The sequence below is a fragment of the Oncorhynchus keta genome, chromosome 7, assembly GCF_023373465.1.
Source record: "Oncorhynchus keta strain PuntledgeMale-10-30-2019 chromosome 7, Oket_V2, whole genome shotgun sequence".
In the NCBI taxonomy this organism is placed as follows: Eukaryota; Metazoa; Chordata; class Actinopteri; order Salmoniformes; family Salmonidae; genus Oncorhynchus; species Oncorhynchus keta.
In genome coordinates, this window is record NC_068427.1 from 54843997 (window position 1) to 54863137 (window position 19141).

The following is a 19141-nucleotide window of genomic DNA, read 5'->3' on the forward strand; positions in this document are numbered from 1 at the left end:
TCTGTACCGTAATACCCTGTATATATCCTCCACACTGACTCTGTACCGTAATACCCTGTATATATCCTCCACATTGACTCTGTACCGGTACCCCCTGTATATAGCCTCAACATTGACTCTGTACCGTAATACCCTGTATATAGCCTCCACATTGACTCTGTACCGTAACACCCTGTATATAACCTCCACATTGACTCTGTACCGTAACACCCTGTATATAGCCTCCACATTGACTCTGTACCGTAATACCCTGTATATAGCCTCCACATTGACTCTGTACCGTAATACCCTGTATATAGCCTCCACATTGACTCTGTACCGTAATACCCTGTATATAGCCTCCACATGACTCTGTACCGTAATACCCTGTATATAGCCTCCACATTGACTCTGTACCGTAATACCCTGTATATAGCCTCCACATTGACTCTGTACCGTAATACCCTGTATATAACCTCCACATTGACTCTGTACCGTAACACCCTGTATATAGCCTCCACATTGACTCTGTACCGGTAGCCCCTGTATATAGCCTCCACATTGACTCTGTACCGGTAGCCCCTGTATATAGTCTCCACATTGACTCTGTACCGTAATACCCTGTATATAGCCTCCACATTGACTCTGTACCATAATACCCTGTATATAACCTCCACATTGACTCTGTACCATAATACCCTGTATATAACCTCCACATTGACTCTGTACCGTAATACCCTGTATATAGCCTCCACATTGACTCTGTACCGTAATACCCTGTATATAGCCTCCACTGTGACTCTGTACTGGTACCCCCCTGTGTATAGCCTCCACATTGACTCTGTACCGGTACCCCCTGTATATAGCCTCCACATTGACTCTGTACCGTAATACCCTGTATATATCCTCCACACTGACTCTGTACCGTAATACCCTGTATATATCCTCCACATTGACTCTGTACCGGTACCCCCTATATATAGCCTCAACATTGACTCTGTACCGTAATACCCTGTATATAGCCTCCACATTGACTCTGTACCGTAACACCCTGTATATAACCTCCACATTGACTCTGTACCGTAACACCCTGTATATAGCCTCCACATTGACTCTGTACCGTAATACCCTGTATATAGCCTCCACATGGACTCGGTACCGTAATACCCTGTATATAGCCTCCACATTGACTCTGTACCGTAATACCCTGTATATAGCCTCCACATCGACTCTGTACCGTAATACCCTGTATATAGCCTCCACATTGACTCTGTACCGTAATACCCTGTATATAGCCTCCACATTGACTCTGTACCGTAATACCCTGTATATAACCTCCACATTGACTCTGTACCGTAACACCCTGTATATAGCCTCCACATTGACTCTGTACCGGTAGCCCCTGTATATAGCCTCCACATTGACTCTGTACCGGTAGCCCCTGTATATAGTCTCCACATTGACTCTGTACCGTAATACCCTGTATATAGCCTCCACATTGACTCTGTACCATAATACCCTGTATATAACCTCCACATTGACTCTGTACCGTAATACCCTGTATATAACCTCCACATTGACTCTGTACCGTAATACCCTGTATATAGCCTCCACATTGACTCTGTACCGTAATACCCTGTATATAGCCTCCACTGTGACTCTGTACTGGTACCCCCCTGTGTATAGCCTCCACATTGACTCTGTACCGGTACCCCCTGTATATAGCCTCCACATTGACTCTGTACCGTAATACCCTGTATATATCCTCCACACTGACTCTGTACCGTAATACCCTGTATATATCCTCCACATTGACTCTGTACCGGTACCCCCTATATATAGCCTCAACATTGACTCTGTACCGTAATACCCTGTATATAGCCTCCACATTGACTCTGTACCGTAACACCCTGTGTATAACCTCCACATTGACTCTGTACCGTAACACCCTGTATATAGCCTCCACATGGACTCGGTACCGTAATACCCTGTATATAGCCTCCACATTGACTCTGTACCGTAATACCCTGTATATAGCCTCCACATTGACTCTGTACCGTAATACCCTGTATATAGCCTCCACATTGACTCTGTACCGTAATACCCTGTATATAGCCTCCACATCGACTCTGTACCTAATACCCTGTATATAGCCTCCACATTGACTCTGTACCGTAATACCCTGTATATAGCCTCCACATTGACTCTGTACCGTAATACCCTGTATATAGCCTCCACATTGACTCTGTACCGTAATACCCTGTATATAGCCTCCACATTGACTCTGTACCGTAATACCCTGTATATAGCCTCCACATTGACTCTGTACCGTAATACCCTGTATATAGCCTCCACATTGACTCTGTACCGTAATACCCTGTATATAGCCTCCACATGACTCTGTACCGTAATACCCTGTATATAACCTCCACATTGACTCTGTACCGTAACACCCTGTATATAGCCTCCACATTGACTCTGTACCGGTAAGCCCCTGTATATAGCCTCCACATTGACTCTGTACCGGTAGCCCCTGTATATAGCCTCCACATTGACTCTGTACCGTAATACCCTGTATATAGCCTCCACATTGACTCTGTACCATAATACCCTGTATATAACCTCCACATTGACTCTGTACCGTAATACCCTGTATATAGCCTCCACATTGACTCTGTACCGTAATACCCTGTATATAGCCTCCACATTGACTCTGTACCGTAATACCCTGTATATAGCCTCCACATTGACTCTGTACCGTAACACCCTGTATATAACCTCCACATTGACTCTGTACCGTAACACCCTGTATATAGCCTCCACATTGACTCTGTACCGTAATACCCTGTATATAGCCTCCACATGGACTCTGTACCGTAATACCCTGTATATAGCCTCCACATTGACTCTGTACCGTAATACCCTGTATATAGCCTCCACATCGACTCTGTACCGTAATACCCTGTATATAGCCTCCACATTGACTCTGTACCGTAATACCCTGTATATAGCCTCCACATCGACTCTGTACCGTAATACCCTGTATATAACCTCCACATTGACTCTGTACCGTAACACCCTGTATATAGCCTCCACATTGACTCTGTACCGGTAGCCCCTGTATATAGCCTCCACATTGACTCTGTACCGGTAGCCCCTGTATATAGTCTCCACATTGACTCTGTACCGTAATACCCTGTATATAGCCTCCACATTGACTCTGTACCATAATACCCTGTATATAACCTCCACATTGACTCTGTACCGTAATACCCTGTATATAACCTCCACATTGACTCTGTACCGTAATACCCTGTATATAGCCTCCACATTGACTCTGTACCGTAATACCCTGTATATAGCCTCCACTGTGACTCTGTACTGGTACCCCCCTGTGTATAGCCTCCACATTGACTCTGTACCGGTACCCCCTGTATATAGCCTCCACATTGACTCTGTACCGTAATACCCTGTATATATCCTCCACACTGACTCTGTACCGTAATACCCTGTATATATCCTCCACATTGACTCTGTACCGGTACCCCCTATATATAGCCTCAACATTGACTCTGTACCGTAATACCCTGTATATAGCCTCCACATTGACTCTGTACCGTAACACCCTGTGTATAACCTCCACATTGACTCTGTACCGTAACACCCTGTATATAGCCTCCACATGGACTCTGTACCGTAATACCCTGTATATAGCCTCCACATTGACTCTGTACCGTAATACCCTGTATATAGCCTCCACATTGACTCTGTACCGTAATACCCTGTATATAGCCTCCACATTGACTCTGTACCGTAATACCCTGTATATAGCCTCCACATCGACTCTGTACCGTAATACCCTGTATATAGCCTCCACATTGACTCTGTACCGTAATACCCTGTATATAGCCTCCACATTGACTCTGTACCGTAATACCCTGTATATAGCCTCCACATTGACTCTGTACCGTAATACCCTGTATATAGCCTCCACATTGACTCTGTACCGTAATACCCTGTATATAGCCTCCACATCGACTCTGTACCGTAATACCCTGTATATAGCCTCCACATTGACTCTGTACCGTAATACCCTGTATATAGCCTCCACATCGACTCTGTACCGTAATACCCTGTATATAACCTCCACATTGACTCTGTACCGTAACACCCTGTATATAGCCTCCACATTGACTCTGTACCGGTAGCCCCTGTATATAGCCTCCACATTGACTCTGTACCGGTAGCCCCTGTATATAGTCTCCACATTGACTCTGTACCGTAATACCCTGTATATAGCCTCCACATTGACTCTGTACCATAATACCCTGTATATAACCTCCACATTGACTCTGTACCGTAATACCCTGTATATAACCTCCACATTGACTCTGTACCGTAATACCCTGTATATAGCCTCCACATTGACTCTGTACCGTAATACCCTGTATATAGCCTCCACATTGACTCTGTACCGTAATACCCTGTATATAACCTCCACATTGACTCTGTACCGTAATACCCTGTATATAGCCTCCACATTGACTCTGTACCGTAATACCCTGTATATAGCCTCCACATTGACTCTGTACCGTAATACCCTGTATATAGCCTCCACATTGACTCTGTACCGTAATACCCTGTATATAGTCTCCACATTGACTCTGTGCCGGTACCCCCTGTATATAGCCTCCACATTGACTCTGTACCGTAATACCCTGTATATAGCCTCCACATTGACTCTGTACCATAATACCCTGTATATAACCTCCACATTGACTCTGTACCGTAATACCCTGTATATAGTCTCCACATTGACTCTGTACCGTAATACCCTGTATATAGCCTCCACATTGACTCTGTACCGTAATACCCTGTATATAGCCTCCACATTGACTCTGTACCGTAATACCCTGTATATAGTCTCCACATTGACTCTGTACCGTAATACCCTGTATATAGCCTCCACATTGACTCTGTACCGTAATACCCTGTATATAGCCTCCACATTGACTCTGTACCGTAATACCCTGTATATAGCCTCCACATTGACTCTGTACCGTAATACCCTGTATATAGCCTCCACATTGACTCTGTACCGTAATACCCTGTATATAACCTCCACATTGACTCTGTACCGTAATACCCTGTATATAGCCTCCACATTGACTCTGTACCGTAATACCCTGTATATAGCCTCCACATTGACTCTGTACCGTAATACCCTGTATATAGCCTCCACATTGACTCTGTACCGTAATACCCTGTATATAGTCTCCACATTGACTCTGTGCCGGTACCCCCTGTATATAGCCTCCACATTGACTCTGTACCGTAATACCCTGTATATAGCCTCCACATTGACTCTGTACCGTAATACCCTGTATATAGTCTCCACATTGACTCTGTACCGTAATACCCTGTATATAGCCTCCACATTGACTCTGTACCGTAATACCCTGTATATAGCCTCCACATTGACTCTGTACCGTAATACCCTGTATATAGTCTCCACATTGACTCTGTACCGTAATACCCTGTATATAGCCTCCACATTGACTCTGTACCGTAATACCCTGTATATAGCCTCCACATTGACTCTGTACCGTAATACCCTGTATATAGCCTCCACATTGACTCTGTACCGTAATACCCTGTATATAGTCTCCACATTGACTCTGTACCGTAATACCCTGTATATAGTCTCCACATTGACTCTGTACCGTAATACCCTGTATATAGCCTCCACATTGACTCTGTACCGTAATACCCTGTATATAGCCTCCACATTGACTCTGTACCGTAATACCCTGTATATAGCCTCCACATTGACTCTGTACCGTAATACCCTGTATATAGCCTCCACATTGACTCTGTACCGTAATACCCTGTATATAGCCTCCACATTGACTCTGTACCATAATACCCTGTATATAGCCTCCACATTGACTCTGTACCGTAATACCCTGTATATAGCCTCCACATTGACTCTGTACCGTAATACCCTGTATATAGCCTCCACATTGACTCTGTACCGTAATACCCTGTATATAGCCTCCACATTGACTCTGTACCGTAATACCCTGTATATAGCCTCCACATTGACTCTGTACCGTAATACCCTGTATATAGTCTCCACATTGACTCTGTACCGTAATACCCTGTATATAGCCTCCACATTGACTCTGTACCGTAATACCCTGTATATAGCCTCCACATTGACTCTGTACCGTAATACCCTGTATATAGCCTCCACATTGACTCTGTACCGTAATACCCTGTATATAGCCTCCACATTGACTCTGTACCGTAATACCCTGTATATAACCTCCACATTGACTCTGTACCGTAATACCCTGTATATAGCCTCCACATTGACTCTGTACCGTAATACCCTGTATATAGCCTCCACATTGACTCTGTACCGTAATACCCTGTATATAGTCTCCACATTGACTCTGTACCGTAATACCCTGTATATAGTCTCCACATTGACTCTGTGCCGTAATACCCCTGTATATAGCCTCCACATTGACTCTGTACCGTAATACCCTGTATATAGCCTCCACATTGACTCTGTACCGTAATACCCTGTATATAGTCTCCACATTGACTCTGTACCGTAATACCCTGTATATAGTCTCCACATTGACTCTGTACCGTAATACCCTGTATATAGCCTCCACATTGACTCTGTACCGTAATACCCTGTATATAGTCTCCACATTGACTCTGTACCGTAATACCCTGTATATAGCCTCCACATTGACTCTGTACCGTAATACCCTGTATATAGCCTCCACATTGACTCTGTACCGTAATACCCTGTATATAGTCTCCACATTGACTCTGTACCGTAATACCCTGTATATAGTCTCCACATTGACTCTGTACCGTAATACCCTGTATATAGTCTCCACATTGACTCTGTACCGTAATACCCTGTATATAGTCTCCACATTGACTCTGTACCGTAATACCCTGTATATAGCCTCCACATTGACTCTGTACCGTAATACCCTGTATATAGTCTCCACATTGACTCTGTACCGTAATACCCTGTATATAGCCTCCACATTGACTCTGTACCGTAATACCCTGTATATAGCCTCCACATTGACTCTGTACCATAATACCCTGTATATAGCCTCCACATTGACTCTGTACCGTAATACCCTGTATATAGCCTCCACATTGACTCTGTACCGTAATACCCTGTATATAGCCTCCACATTGACTCTGTACCGTAATACCCTGTATATAGCCTCCACATTGACTCTGTACCGTAATACCCTGTATATAGCCTCGCTATTGTTATTTCACTGCTGCTGTTGAATTTTTTTACTAATCTATTTTTTTACTTAACACTTATTTTTAACTTCTTAAAACTGCATTGTTGGTTAAGTCAGCATTTCACTGTTAAAGTCTACACCTGTTGTATTCAGCATTTCACTGTAAGGTCTACTACACCTGTTGTATTCGGCATTTCACTGTAAGGTCTACTACACCTGTTGTATTCAGCATTTCACTGTGAGGTCTACTACACCTGTTGTATTCAGCATTTCACTGTGAGGTCTACTACACCTGTTGTATTCAGCATTTCACTGTGAGGTCTACTACACCTGTTGTATTCAGCATTTCACTGTGAGGTCTACTACACCTGTTGTATTCAGCATTTCACTGTGAGGTCTACTACACCTGTTGTATTCGGTGCTCGTGACAAATAAAATTGATTTGATTTGCTCCATTTTTTACACCAATCAGCAACTGACGTGTCTGACATAGCAAACATAACATAACTTTTCCACATTTTGTTACGTTACAGTTGATTGCTCTTTCACGTCATTTCCGGTCACAACTTGCAGGCTTGTTTTCGAGTTGCTGTGCGTTTTGTTGCCAACCTATTTTGCTACCTGACAACTTTACGGGTTTCACTTTTTAATTACCGTTCATATATTTATTTATTTTTTCCTCAACTTTTTCACTCCGGACGCTTTATCTGGACACGATTCGTCAGGACCTCCAACAGCCGAAGCTAAGTAGTAACAGTAACATGATGCCTTCTAATTGTAGTCGCTGTACTCGCCTTACGGCGAGGATAGCTGGCCTACAAGCCCAGCTTCAGACGCAATTGTTAGGCAAGGGTAATTTCAGTGTAGGAAAGGATGAAACCGCGTCTGTGCCACCAGTAAGTACAGATAGTAGTATAAATCCCCTGGCACAGTCCCCGCAGCCGGACAACTTTCTCACGGTTTCTGGAAGGAAATGCTGTAGGAAAGCTCAACCGGTGTCGCTCATTCAGCCGACAGAAACTTTCAACCGGTTTTCCCCATTAAGCAGCGGGTCGGAGTCAGAGGCCGAATCTTCTCTGGTCTCTACTCCTCCCGTTACGGGGTCTGAGACGCCGAAGCTTCCCACCATTAGCTCTGACAAATTGAAAACTCTAGTCATTGGCGACTCCATTACCCGCAGTATTAGACTTAAAACGAATCATCCAGCGATCATACACTGTTTACCAGGGGGCAGGGCTACCGACGTTAAGGCTAATCTGAAGATGGTGCTGGCTAAAGCTAAAACTGGCGAGTGTAGAGAGTATAGAGATATTGTTATCCACGTCGGCACCAACGATGTTAGGATGAAACAGTCAGAGATCACCAAGCGCAACATAGCTTCTGCGTGCATATCAGCTAGAAAGATGTGTCGGCATCGAGTAATTGTCTCTGGCCCCCTCCCAGTTAGGGGAGTGATGAGCTCTACAGCAGAGTCTCACAACTCAATCGCTGGTTGAAAACTGTTTTCTGCCCCTCCCAAAAGATAGAATTTGTAGATAATTGGCCCTCTTTCTGGGACTCACCCACAAACAGGACCAAGCCTGGCCTGCTGAGGAGTGACGGACTCCATCCTAGCTGGAGGGGTGCTCTCATCTTATCTACCAACATAGACAGGGCTCTAACTCCTCCAGCTCCACAATGAAATAGGGTGCAGGCCAGGCAGCAGGCTGTTAGCCAGCCTGCCAGCATAGTGGAGTCTGCCACTAGCACAGTCAGTGTAGTCAGCTCAGCTATCACCATTGAGACCGTGTCTGTGCCTCGACCTAGGTTGGGCAAAACTAAACATGGCGGTGTTTGCCTTAGCAATCTCACTAGGATAAAGACCACCTCCATTCCTGTCATTACTGAAAGAGATCATGATACCTCACATCTCAAAATAGGGCTACTTAATGTTAGATCCCTTAATTCAAAGGCAATTATAGTCAATGAACTAATCACTGATCATAATCTTGATGTGATTGGCCTGACTGAAACATGGCTTAAGCCTGATGAATTTACTGTGTTAAATGAGGCCTCACCTCCTGGCTACACTAGTGACCATATCCCTTGTGCATCCCGCAAAGGCGGAGGTGTTGCTAACATTTACGATAGCAAATTTCAATTTACAAAAAAAAAATGACGTTTTCGTCTTTTGAGCTTCTAGTCATGAAATCTATGCAGCCTACTCAATCACTTTTTATAGCTACTGTTTACAGGCCTCCTGGGCCATATACAGCGTTCCTCATTGAGTTCCCTGAATTCCTATCAGACCTTGTAGTCATAGCAGATAATATTCTAATCTTTGGTGACTTTAATATTCACATGGAAAAGTCCACAGACCCACTCCAAAAGGCTTTCGGAGCCATCATCGACTCACTGTCACAGTCATACGCTGGACCTAGTTTTGTCCCATGGAATAAATGTTGTGGATCTTAATGTTTTTCCTCATAATCCTGGACTATCGGACCACCATTTTATTACGTTTGCAATTGCAACAAATAATCTGCTCAGACCCCAACCAAGGACCATCAAAGCTCGTGCTATAAATTCACAGACAACACAAAGATTCCTTGATGCCCTTCCAGACTCCCTCTGCCTACCCAAGGACGCCAGAGGACAAAAATCAGTTAACCACCTAACTGAGGATCTCAATTTAATCTTGCGCAATACCCTAGATGCAGTTGCACCCCTAAAAACTAAAAACATTTCTCATAAGAAACCAGCTCCCTGGTACACAGAAAATACCCGAGCTCTGAAGCAAGCTTCCAGAAAATTGGAACGGAAATGGCGCCACACCAAACTGGAAGTCTTCCGACTAGCTTGGAAAGATGGTACCGTGCAGTATCGAAGAGCCCTTACTGCTGCTCGATCATCCTATTTTTCTAACTTAATTGAGGAAAATAAGAACAATCCGAAATTCCTTTTTGATACTGTCGCAAAGCTAACTAAAAAGCAGCACTCCCCAAGAGAGGATGACTTTCACTTTAGCAGTGATAAATTCATGAACTTCTTTGAGGAAAAGATTATGCTTATTAGAAAGCAAATTACGGACTCCTCTTTAAACCTGCGTATTCCTCCAAACCTCAGTTGTCCTGAGTCTGCACAACTCTGCCAGGACCTAGGATCAAGAGAGACGCTCAAGTGTTTTAGTACTATATCTCTTGACACATTGATGAAAATAATCATGGCCTCTAAACCTTCAAGCTGCATACTGGACCCTATTCCAACTAAACTACTGAAAGAGCTGCTTCCTGTGCTTGGCCCTCCTATGTTGAACATAATAAATGGCTCTCTATCCACTGGATGTGTACCAAACTCACTAAAAGTGGCAGTAATAAAGCCTCTCTTGAAAAAGCCAAACCTTGACCCAGAAAATATTAAAAACTATCGGCCTATATCGAATCTTCCATTCCTCTCAAAAAGTTTTGAGAAGGCTGTTGCGCAGCAACTCACTGCTTTCCTGAAGACAAACAATGTATACGAAATGCTTCAGTCTGGTTTTAGACCCCATCATAGCACTGAGACGGCACTTGTGAAGGTGGTAAATGACATTTTAATGGCATCGGACCGAGGCTCTGCATCTGTGTGCTCCTCGTGCTCTTAGACCTTAGTGCTGCTTTTGATACCATTGATCACCACATTCTTTTGGAGAGATTGGAAACCCAAATTGGTCTACACGGACATGTTCTGGCCTGGTTCAGATCTTATCTGTCGGAAAGATATCAGTTTGTCTCTGTGAATGGTTTGTCCTCTGACAAATCAACTGTAAATTTCGGTGTTCCTCAAGGTTCCGTTTTAGGACCACTATTGTTTTCACTATACATTTTACCTCTTGGGGATGTTATTCGAAAACATAATGTTAACTTTCACTGCTATGCGGATGACACACAGCTGTACATTTCAATGAAACATGGTGAAGCCCCAAAATTGCCCTCGCTAGAAGCATGTGTTTCAGACATAAGGAAGTGGATGGCTGCAAACTTTCTACTATTAAACTCGGACAAAACAGAGATGCTTGTTCTAGGTCCCAAGAAACAAAGAGATCTTCTGTTGAATCTGACAATTAATCTTAATGGTTGTACAGTCGTCTCAAATAAAACTGTGAAGGACCTCGGCATTACTCTGGACCCTGATCTCTCTTTTGAAGAACATATCAAGACCATTTCGAGGACAGCTTTTTTCCATCTACGTAATATTGCAAAAATCAGAAACTTTATGTCCAAAAATGATGCAGAAAAATTAATCCATGCTTTTGTCACTTCTAGGTTAGACTACTGCAATGCTCTACTTTCCGGCTACCCGGATAAAGCACTAAATAAACTTCAGTTAGTGCTAAATACGGCTGCTAGAATCCTGACTAGAACCAAAAAAATTGATCATATTACTCCAGTGCTAGCCTCTCTACACTGGCTTCCTGTCAAAGCAAGGGCTGATTTTAAGGTTTTACTGCTAACCTACAAAGCATTACATGGGCTTGCTCCTACCTATCTCTCTGATTTGGTCCTGCCGTACATACCTACACGTACGCTACGGTCACAAGACGCAGGCCTCCTAATTGTCCCTAGAATTTCTAAGCAAACAGCTGGAGGCAGGGCTTTCTCCTATAGAGCTCCATTTTTATGGAACGGTCTGCCTACCCATGTCAGAGAAGCAAACTCGGTCTCAACCTTTAAGTCTTTACTGAAGACTCATCTCTTCAGTGGGTCATATGATTGAGTGTAGTATGGCCCAGGAGTGGGAGGGTGAACGGAAAGGCTCTGGAGCAACGAACCGCCCTTGCTGTCTCTGCCTGGCCGGTTCCCCTCTTTCCACTGGGATTCTCTGCCTCTAACCCTATTACAGGGTCTGAGTCACTGGCTTACTGGGGCTCTCTCATGCCGTCCCTGCAGGGGGTGCGTCACCTGAGTGGGTTGATTCACTGTTGTGGTCATCCTGTCTGGGTTGGCGCCCCCCCCCACTTGGGCTGTGCCGTGGCGGAGATCTTTGTGGGCTATAATATAATAATAATATATGCCATTTAGCTGACGCTTTTATCCAAAGCGACTTACAGTCATGTGTGCATACATTCTACGTATGGGTGGTCCCGGGAATCGAACCCACTACCCTGGCGTTACAAGCGCCATGCTCTACCAACTGAGCTACAGAAGGACCACAGCCTTGTCTATACTCAGGACCACAGCCTTGTCTATACTCAGCCTTGTCTCAGGATGGTAAGTTGGTGGTTGAAGATATCCCTCTAGTGGTGTCTATACTCAGCCTTGTCTCAGGATGGTAAGTTGGTGGTTGAAGATATCCCTCTAGTGGTGTGGGGGCTGTGCTTTGGCAAAGTGGGTGGGGTTATATCCTTCCTGTTTGGCCCTGTCCGGGGGTGGCCTCGGATGGGGCCACAGTGTCTCCTGTCCCCTCCTGTCTCAGCCTCCAGTATTTATGCTGCAGTAGTTTGTGTCGGGGGGCTAGGGTCAGTTTGTTATATCTGGAGTACCCCTCCTGTCCTAATTCGGTGTCCTGTGTGAATCTAAGTGTGCGTTCTCTAATTCTCTCTTTCTTTCTTTCTCTCTCTCGGAGGACCTGAGCCCTAGGACCGTGCCCCAGGACTACCTGACATGATGACTCCTTGCTGTCCCCAGTCCACCTGGCCATGCTGCTGCTCCAGTTTCAACTGTTCTGCCTTGTTAGCTGAGATATCAGCTGATGTACAAAGGGCTATATAAATAAATTTGATTTGATTTGACATAGCAAACTCCTTTGAAGAGGTGAGTATTGTATTTACAGTGTATAGAGTATTGTATTTACAGTGTATGGAGTATAAGACAGGCAGACAGACAACACCAAAAAAGCTACAACTCTATTTAGTTATGTGAAGACAGACGTTCTCCTGTGTCAGTGACATCAGGCAGATGACACACCCTTCTCTCTCTCCAGCAGACAGTCTCACCGGAGGGCCTTAACACGACAGGAACAGACACACCCTTCTCTCTCTCCAGCAGACAGTCTCACCGGAGGGCCTTAACGCGACAGGAACAGACACACCCTTCTCCGTGTCACCGAGTCTACACACTGCACAAAGCCCCATGACGAGTCTGCGGTCCTACAGAATACATATGGAATCTGCTGAAACAAGGCCACAAAATGGTTTTACAATTGAGGCCTCGTTGTGTCTTAGCGTTTGACAGAGACGCTCTGCACTAAGTAACTGTGTCTGTCTGTCTGTCTGTCTGTCTGTCTGTCTGTCTGTCTGTCTGTCTGTCTGTCTGTCTGTCTGTCACAGAGAGACTCATCAGCAGGCAGACATCCCAAATGGCACCCTATTCCCTATTTAGTGCACTAATGTTAATCAGAGCACTATTCCCTATTTAGTGCACCACAGTTAATGAGAGCACTATTCCCTATTTAGTGCACCACAGTTAATCAGAGCACTATTCCCTATTTAGTGCACCACAGTTAATCAGAGCACTATTCCCTATTTAGTGCACCACAGTTAATCAGAGCACTATTCCCTATTTAGTGCACCACAGTTAATGAGAGCACTATTCCCTATTTAGTGCACCACATAAAAGTCTCATTGGGGCGGTAGCGTAGCAGCCCAGTGGGGGAGGGGGGTGATATTTTCAAGTGAAGGTCTTTAAAGCGATGCAGTTCTGCTAGGAGCAAACCAAACCAAGTATACCTAGTACCTTTAGGGAGCCCGGGGCACGGAACCAGGCTCTCTGACAGATATCTGTCTCTCCGTATAACCAGCTACCCCACCGCCACCACCACCACCACCACCACACACAGAGCCCTTCTGACAGAGGGCAGCACATGGTCTCACTGTCAGCGACACACTGAACTGCTGCTGCTGCTGTCTGTCCATTCGTTTCCCTCTTGGATACATTTCATACAGGATTATACTGGGGAATATGGTGAGTAGTCTAATATTTAGGATTATACTGGGGAATATAGTGAGAAGTCTATTATTTAGGATTATACTGGGGAATATGGTGAGTAGTCTATTATACTGGGGAATATGGTGAGTAGTCTATTATTTAGGATTATACTGGGGAATATAGTGAGAAGTCTATTATTTAGGATTATACTGGGGAATATGGTGAGTAGTCTATTATACTGGGGAATATGGTGAGTAGTCTATTATTTAGGATTATACTGGGGAATATGGTGAGTAGTCTATTATTTAGGATTATACTGGGGAATATAGTGAGTAGTCTATTATACTGGGGAATATGGTGAGTAGTCTATTATTTAGGATTATACTGGGGAATATAGTGAGAAGTCTATTATTTGGGATTATAGTGGGGAATATGGTGAGTAGTCTATTATTTAGGATTATAATGGGGAATATGGTGAGTAGTCTATTATTTGGGATTATAGTGGGGAATATGGTGAGTAGTCTATTATTTAGGATTATAATGGGGAATATGGTGAGTAGTCTATTATTTAGGATTATAGTGGGGAATATGGTGAGTAGTCTATTATTTAGGATTATACTGGGGAATATGGTGAGTAGTCTATTATTTAGGATTATACTGGGGAATATGGTGAGTAGTCTATTATACTGGGGAATATAGTGAGTAGTCTATTATTTAGGATTATAATGGGGAATATGGTGAGTAGTCTAATATTTAGGATTATACTGGGGAATATAGTGAGTAGTCTATTATTTAGGATTATACTGGGGAATATGGTGAGTAGTCTATTATACTGGGGAATATGGTGAGTAGTCTATTATTTAGGATTATAATGGGGAATATGGTGAGTAGTCTATTATTTAGGATTATAATGGGGAATATAGTGAGTAGTCTATTATACTGGGGAATATGGTGAGTAGTCTATTATTTAGGATTATACTGGGGAATATGGTGAGTAGTCTATTATTTAGGATTATACTGGGGAATATAGTGAGTAGTCTATTATACTGGGGAATATGGTGAGTAGTCTATTATTTAGGATTATACTGGGGAATATAGTGAGAAGTCTATTATTTGGGATTATAGTGGGGAATATGGTGAGTAGTCTATTATTTAGGATTATAATGGGGAATATGGTGAGTAGTCTATTATTTGGGATTATAGTGGGGAATATGGTGAGTAGTCTATTATTTAGGATTATAATGGGGAATATGGTGAGTAGTCTATTATTTAGGATTATAGTGGGGAATATGGTGAGTAGTCTATTATTTAGGATTATACTGGGGAATATGGTGAGTAGTCTATTATTTAGGATTATACTGGGGAATATGGTGAGTAGTCTATTATTTAGGATTATAGTGGGGAATATGGTGAGTAGTCTATTATACTGGGGAATATGGTGAGTAGTCTATTATTTAGGATTATACTGGGGAATATGGTGAGTAGTCTATTATTTAGGGTTATAGTGGGGAATATGGTGAGTAGTCTATTATACTGGGGAATATGGTGAGTAGTCTATCATTTAGGATTATACTGGGGAATATGGTGAGTAGTCTATTATTTAGGATTATACTGGGGAATATGGTGAGTAGTCTATTATTTAGGATTATACTGGGGAATATGGTGAGTAGTCTATTATTTAGGATTATAATGGGGAATATGGTGAGTAGTCTAATATTTAGGATTATAGTGGGGAATATAGTGAGTAGTCTATTATTTAGGATTATACTGGGGAATATGGTGAGTAGTCTGTTATACTGGGGAATATGGTGAGTAGTCTAATATTTAGGATTATAGTGGGGAATATGGTGAGTAGTCTATTATTTAGGATTATAATGGGGAATATGGTGAGTAGTCTATTATTTAGGATTATAATGGGGAATATGGTGAGTAGTCTATTATACTGGGGAATATGGTGAGTAGTCTATTATTTAGGATTATACTGGGGAATATGGTGAGTAGTCTAATATTTAGGATTATACTGGGGAATATGGTGAGTAGTCTATTAATTAGGATTATAATGGGGAATATGGTGAGTAGTCTAATATTTAGGATTATAGTGGGGAATATAGTGAGTAGTCTATTATTTAGGATTATACTGGGGAATATGGTGAGTAGTCTGTTATACTGGGGAATATGGTGAGTAGTCTAATATTTAGGATTATAGTGGGGAATATAGTGAGTAGTCTATTATTTAGGATTATAATGGGAAATATGGTGAGTAGTATATTATTTAGGATTATACTGGGGAATATGGTGAGTAGTCTATTATTTAGGATTATACTGGGGAATATAGTGAGTAGTCTAATATTTAGGATTATAGTGGGGAATATAGTGAGTAGTCTATTATTTAGGATTATACTGGGGAATATGGTGAGTAGTCTGTTATACTGGGGAATATGGTGAGTAGTCTATTATTTAGGATTATACTGGGGAATATGGTGAGTAGTCTATTATTTAGGATTATACTGGGGAATATAGTGAGAAGTCTATTATTTAGGATTATACTGGGGAATATAGTGAGTAGTCTATTATTTAGGATTATACTGGGGAATATGGTGAGTAGTCTATTATTTAGGATTATAGTGGGGAATATGGTGAGTAGTCTATTATACTGGGGAATATGGTGAGTAGTCTATTATTTAGGATTATACTGGGGAATATGGTGAGTAGTCTATTATTTAGGATTATAGTGGGGAATATGGTGAGTAGTCTATTATACTGGGGAATATGGTGAGTAGTCTATTATTTAGGATTATACTGGGGAATATGGTGAGTAGTCTATTATTTAGGATTATACTGGGGAATATGGTGAGTAGTCTATTATTTAGGATTATACTGGGGAATATGGTGAGTAGTCTATTATTTAGGATTATAATGGGGAATATGGTGAGTAGTCTAATATTTAGGATTATAGTGGGGAATATAGTGAGTAGTCTATTATTTAGGATTATACTGGGGAATATGGTGAGTAGTCTGTTATACTGGGGAATATGGTGAGTAGTCTAATATTTAGGATTATAGTGGGGAATATGGTGAGTAGTCTATTATTTAGGATTATAATGGGGAATATGGTGAGTAGTCTATTATTTAGGATTATAATGGGGAATATGGTGAGTAGTCTATTATACTGGGGAATATGGTGAGTAGTCTATTATTTAGGATTATACTGGGGAATATGGTGAGTAGTCTAATATTTAGGATTATACTGGGGAATATGGTGAGTAGTCTATTATTTAGGATTATAATGGGGAATATGGTGAGTAGTCTAATATTTAGGATTATAGTGGGGAATATAGTGAGTAGTCTATTATTTAGGATTATACTGGGGAATATGGTGAGTAGTCTGTTATACTGGGGAATATGGTGAGTAGTCTAATATTTAGGATTATAGTGGGGAATATAGTGAGTAGTCTATTATTTAGGATTATAATGGGGAATATGGTGAGTAGTCTATTATTTAGGATTATACTGGGGAATATGGTGAGTAGTCTATTATTTAGGATTATACTGGGGAATATAGTGAGTAGTCTAATATTTAGGATTATAGTGGGGAATATAGTGAGTAGTCTATTATTTAGGATTATACTGGGGAATATGGTGAGTAGTCTGTTATACTGGGGAATATGGTGAGTAGTCTATTATTTAGGATTATACTGGGGAATATGGTGAGTAGTCTATTATTTAGGATTATACTGGGGAATATAGTGAGTAGTCTATTATACTGGGGAATATAGTGAGAAGTCTATTATTTAGGATTATACTGGGGAATATAGTGAGTAGTCTATTATACTGGGGAATATAGTGAGAAGTCTATTATTTAGGATTATACTGGGGAATATGGTGAGTAGTCTATTATACTGGGGAATATGGTGAGTAGTCTATCATTTAGGATTATACTGGGGAATATAGTGAGAAGTCTATTATTTAGGATTATACTGGGGAATATGGTGAGTAGTCTATTATACTGGGGAATATGGTGAGTAGTCTATCATTTAGGATTATACTGGGGAATATAGTGAGAAGTCTATTATTTAGGATTATACTGGGGAATATAGTGAGTAGTCTATTATACTGGGGAATATAGTGAGAAGTCTATTATTTAGGATTATACTGGGGAATATAGTGAGTAGTCTATTATTTAGGATTATAATGGGGAATATAGTGAGTAGTCTATTATTTAGGATTATAATGGGGAATATAGTGAGTAGTTTATTATACTGGGGAATATGGTGAGTAGTCTATTATTTAGGATTATAATGGGGAATATAGTGAGTAGTCTAATATTTAGGATTATAATGGGGAATATAGTGAGTAGTCTATTATTTAGGATTATACTGGGGAATATAGTGAGTAGTCTATTATTTAGGATTATACTGGGGAATATAGTGAGTAGTCTATTATTTAGGATTATAATGGGGAATATAGTGAGTAGTCTAATATTTAGGATTATAATGGGGAATATAGTGAGTAGTCTATTATGTAGGATTATAATGGGGAATATAGTGAGTAGTCTAATATTTAGGATTATACTGGGGAATATAGTGAGTAGTCTATTATTTAGGATTATACTGGGGAATATAGTGAGTAGTCTATTATTTAGGATTATACTGGGGAATATAGTGAGTAGTCTATTATTTAGGATTATAGTGGGGAATATAGTGAGTAGTCTATTATTTAGGATTATAATGGGGAATATGGTGAGTAGTCTATTATTTAGGATTATAATGGGGAATATAGTGAGTAATCTATTATTTAGGATTATACTGGGGAATATAGTGAGTAGTCTATTATTTAGGATTATAGTGGGGAATATAGTGAGTAGTCTATTATTTAGGATTATAATGGGGAATATGGTGAGTAGTCTATTATTTAGGATTATCGTGGGGAATATAGTGAATAGTCTATTATTTAGGATTATAATGGGGAATATAGTGAGTAGTCTAT

The 19141-nt window shown here is 41.5% G+C and overlaps 1 protein-coding gene and 1 long non-coding RNA gene across 2 annotated transcripts in view; both read right to left on the bottom strand.

Moving 5' to 3' along the window:
* bmpr2b (bone morphogenetic protein receptor, type II b (serine/threonine kinase)) overlaps positions 1-19141 on the bottom strand; it is a 184133-nt gene that overhangs the window by 139158 nt on the left and 25834 nt on the right. The window lies entirely within an intron of this gene.
* LOC127931243 (uncharacterized) lies at positions 2597-6473 on the bottom strand. Its single transcript, XR_008140505.1, has 3 exons — positions 6308-6473; positions 4748-5254; positions 2597-2718 (listed from the first exon to the last, which is right to left on the bottom strand). It is a non-coding gene; the product is annotated as an uncharacterized LOC127931243 (long non-coding RNA).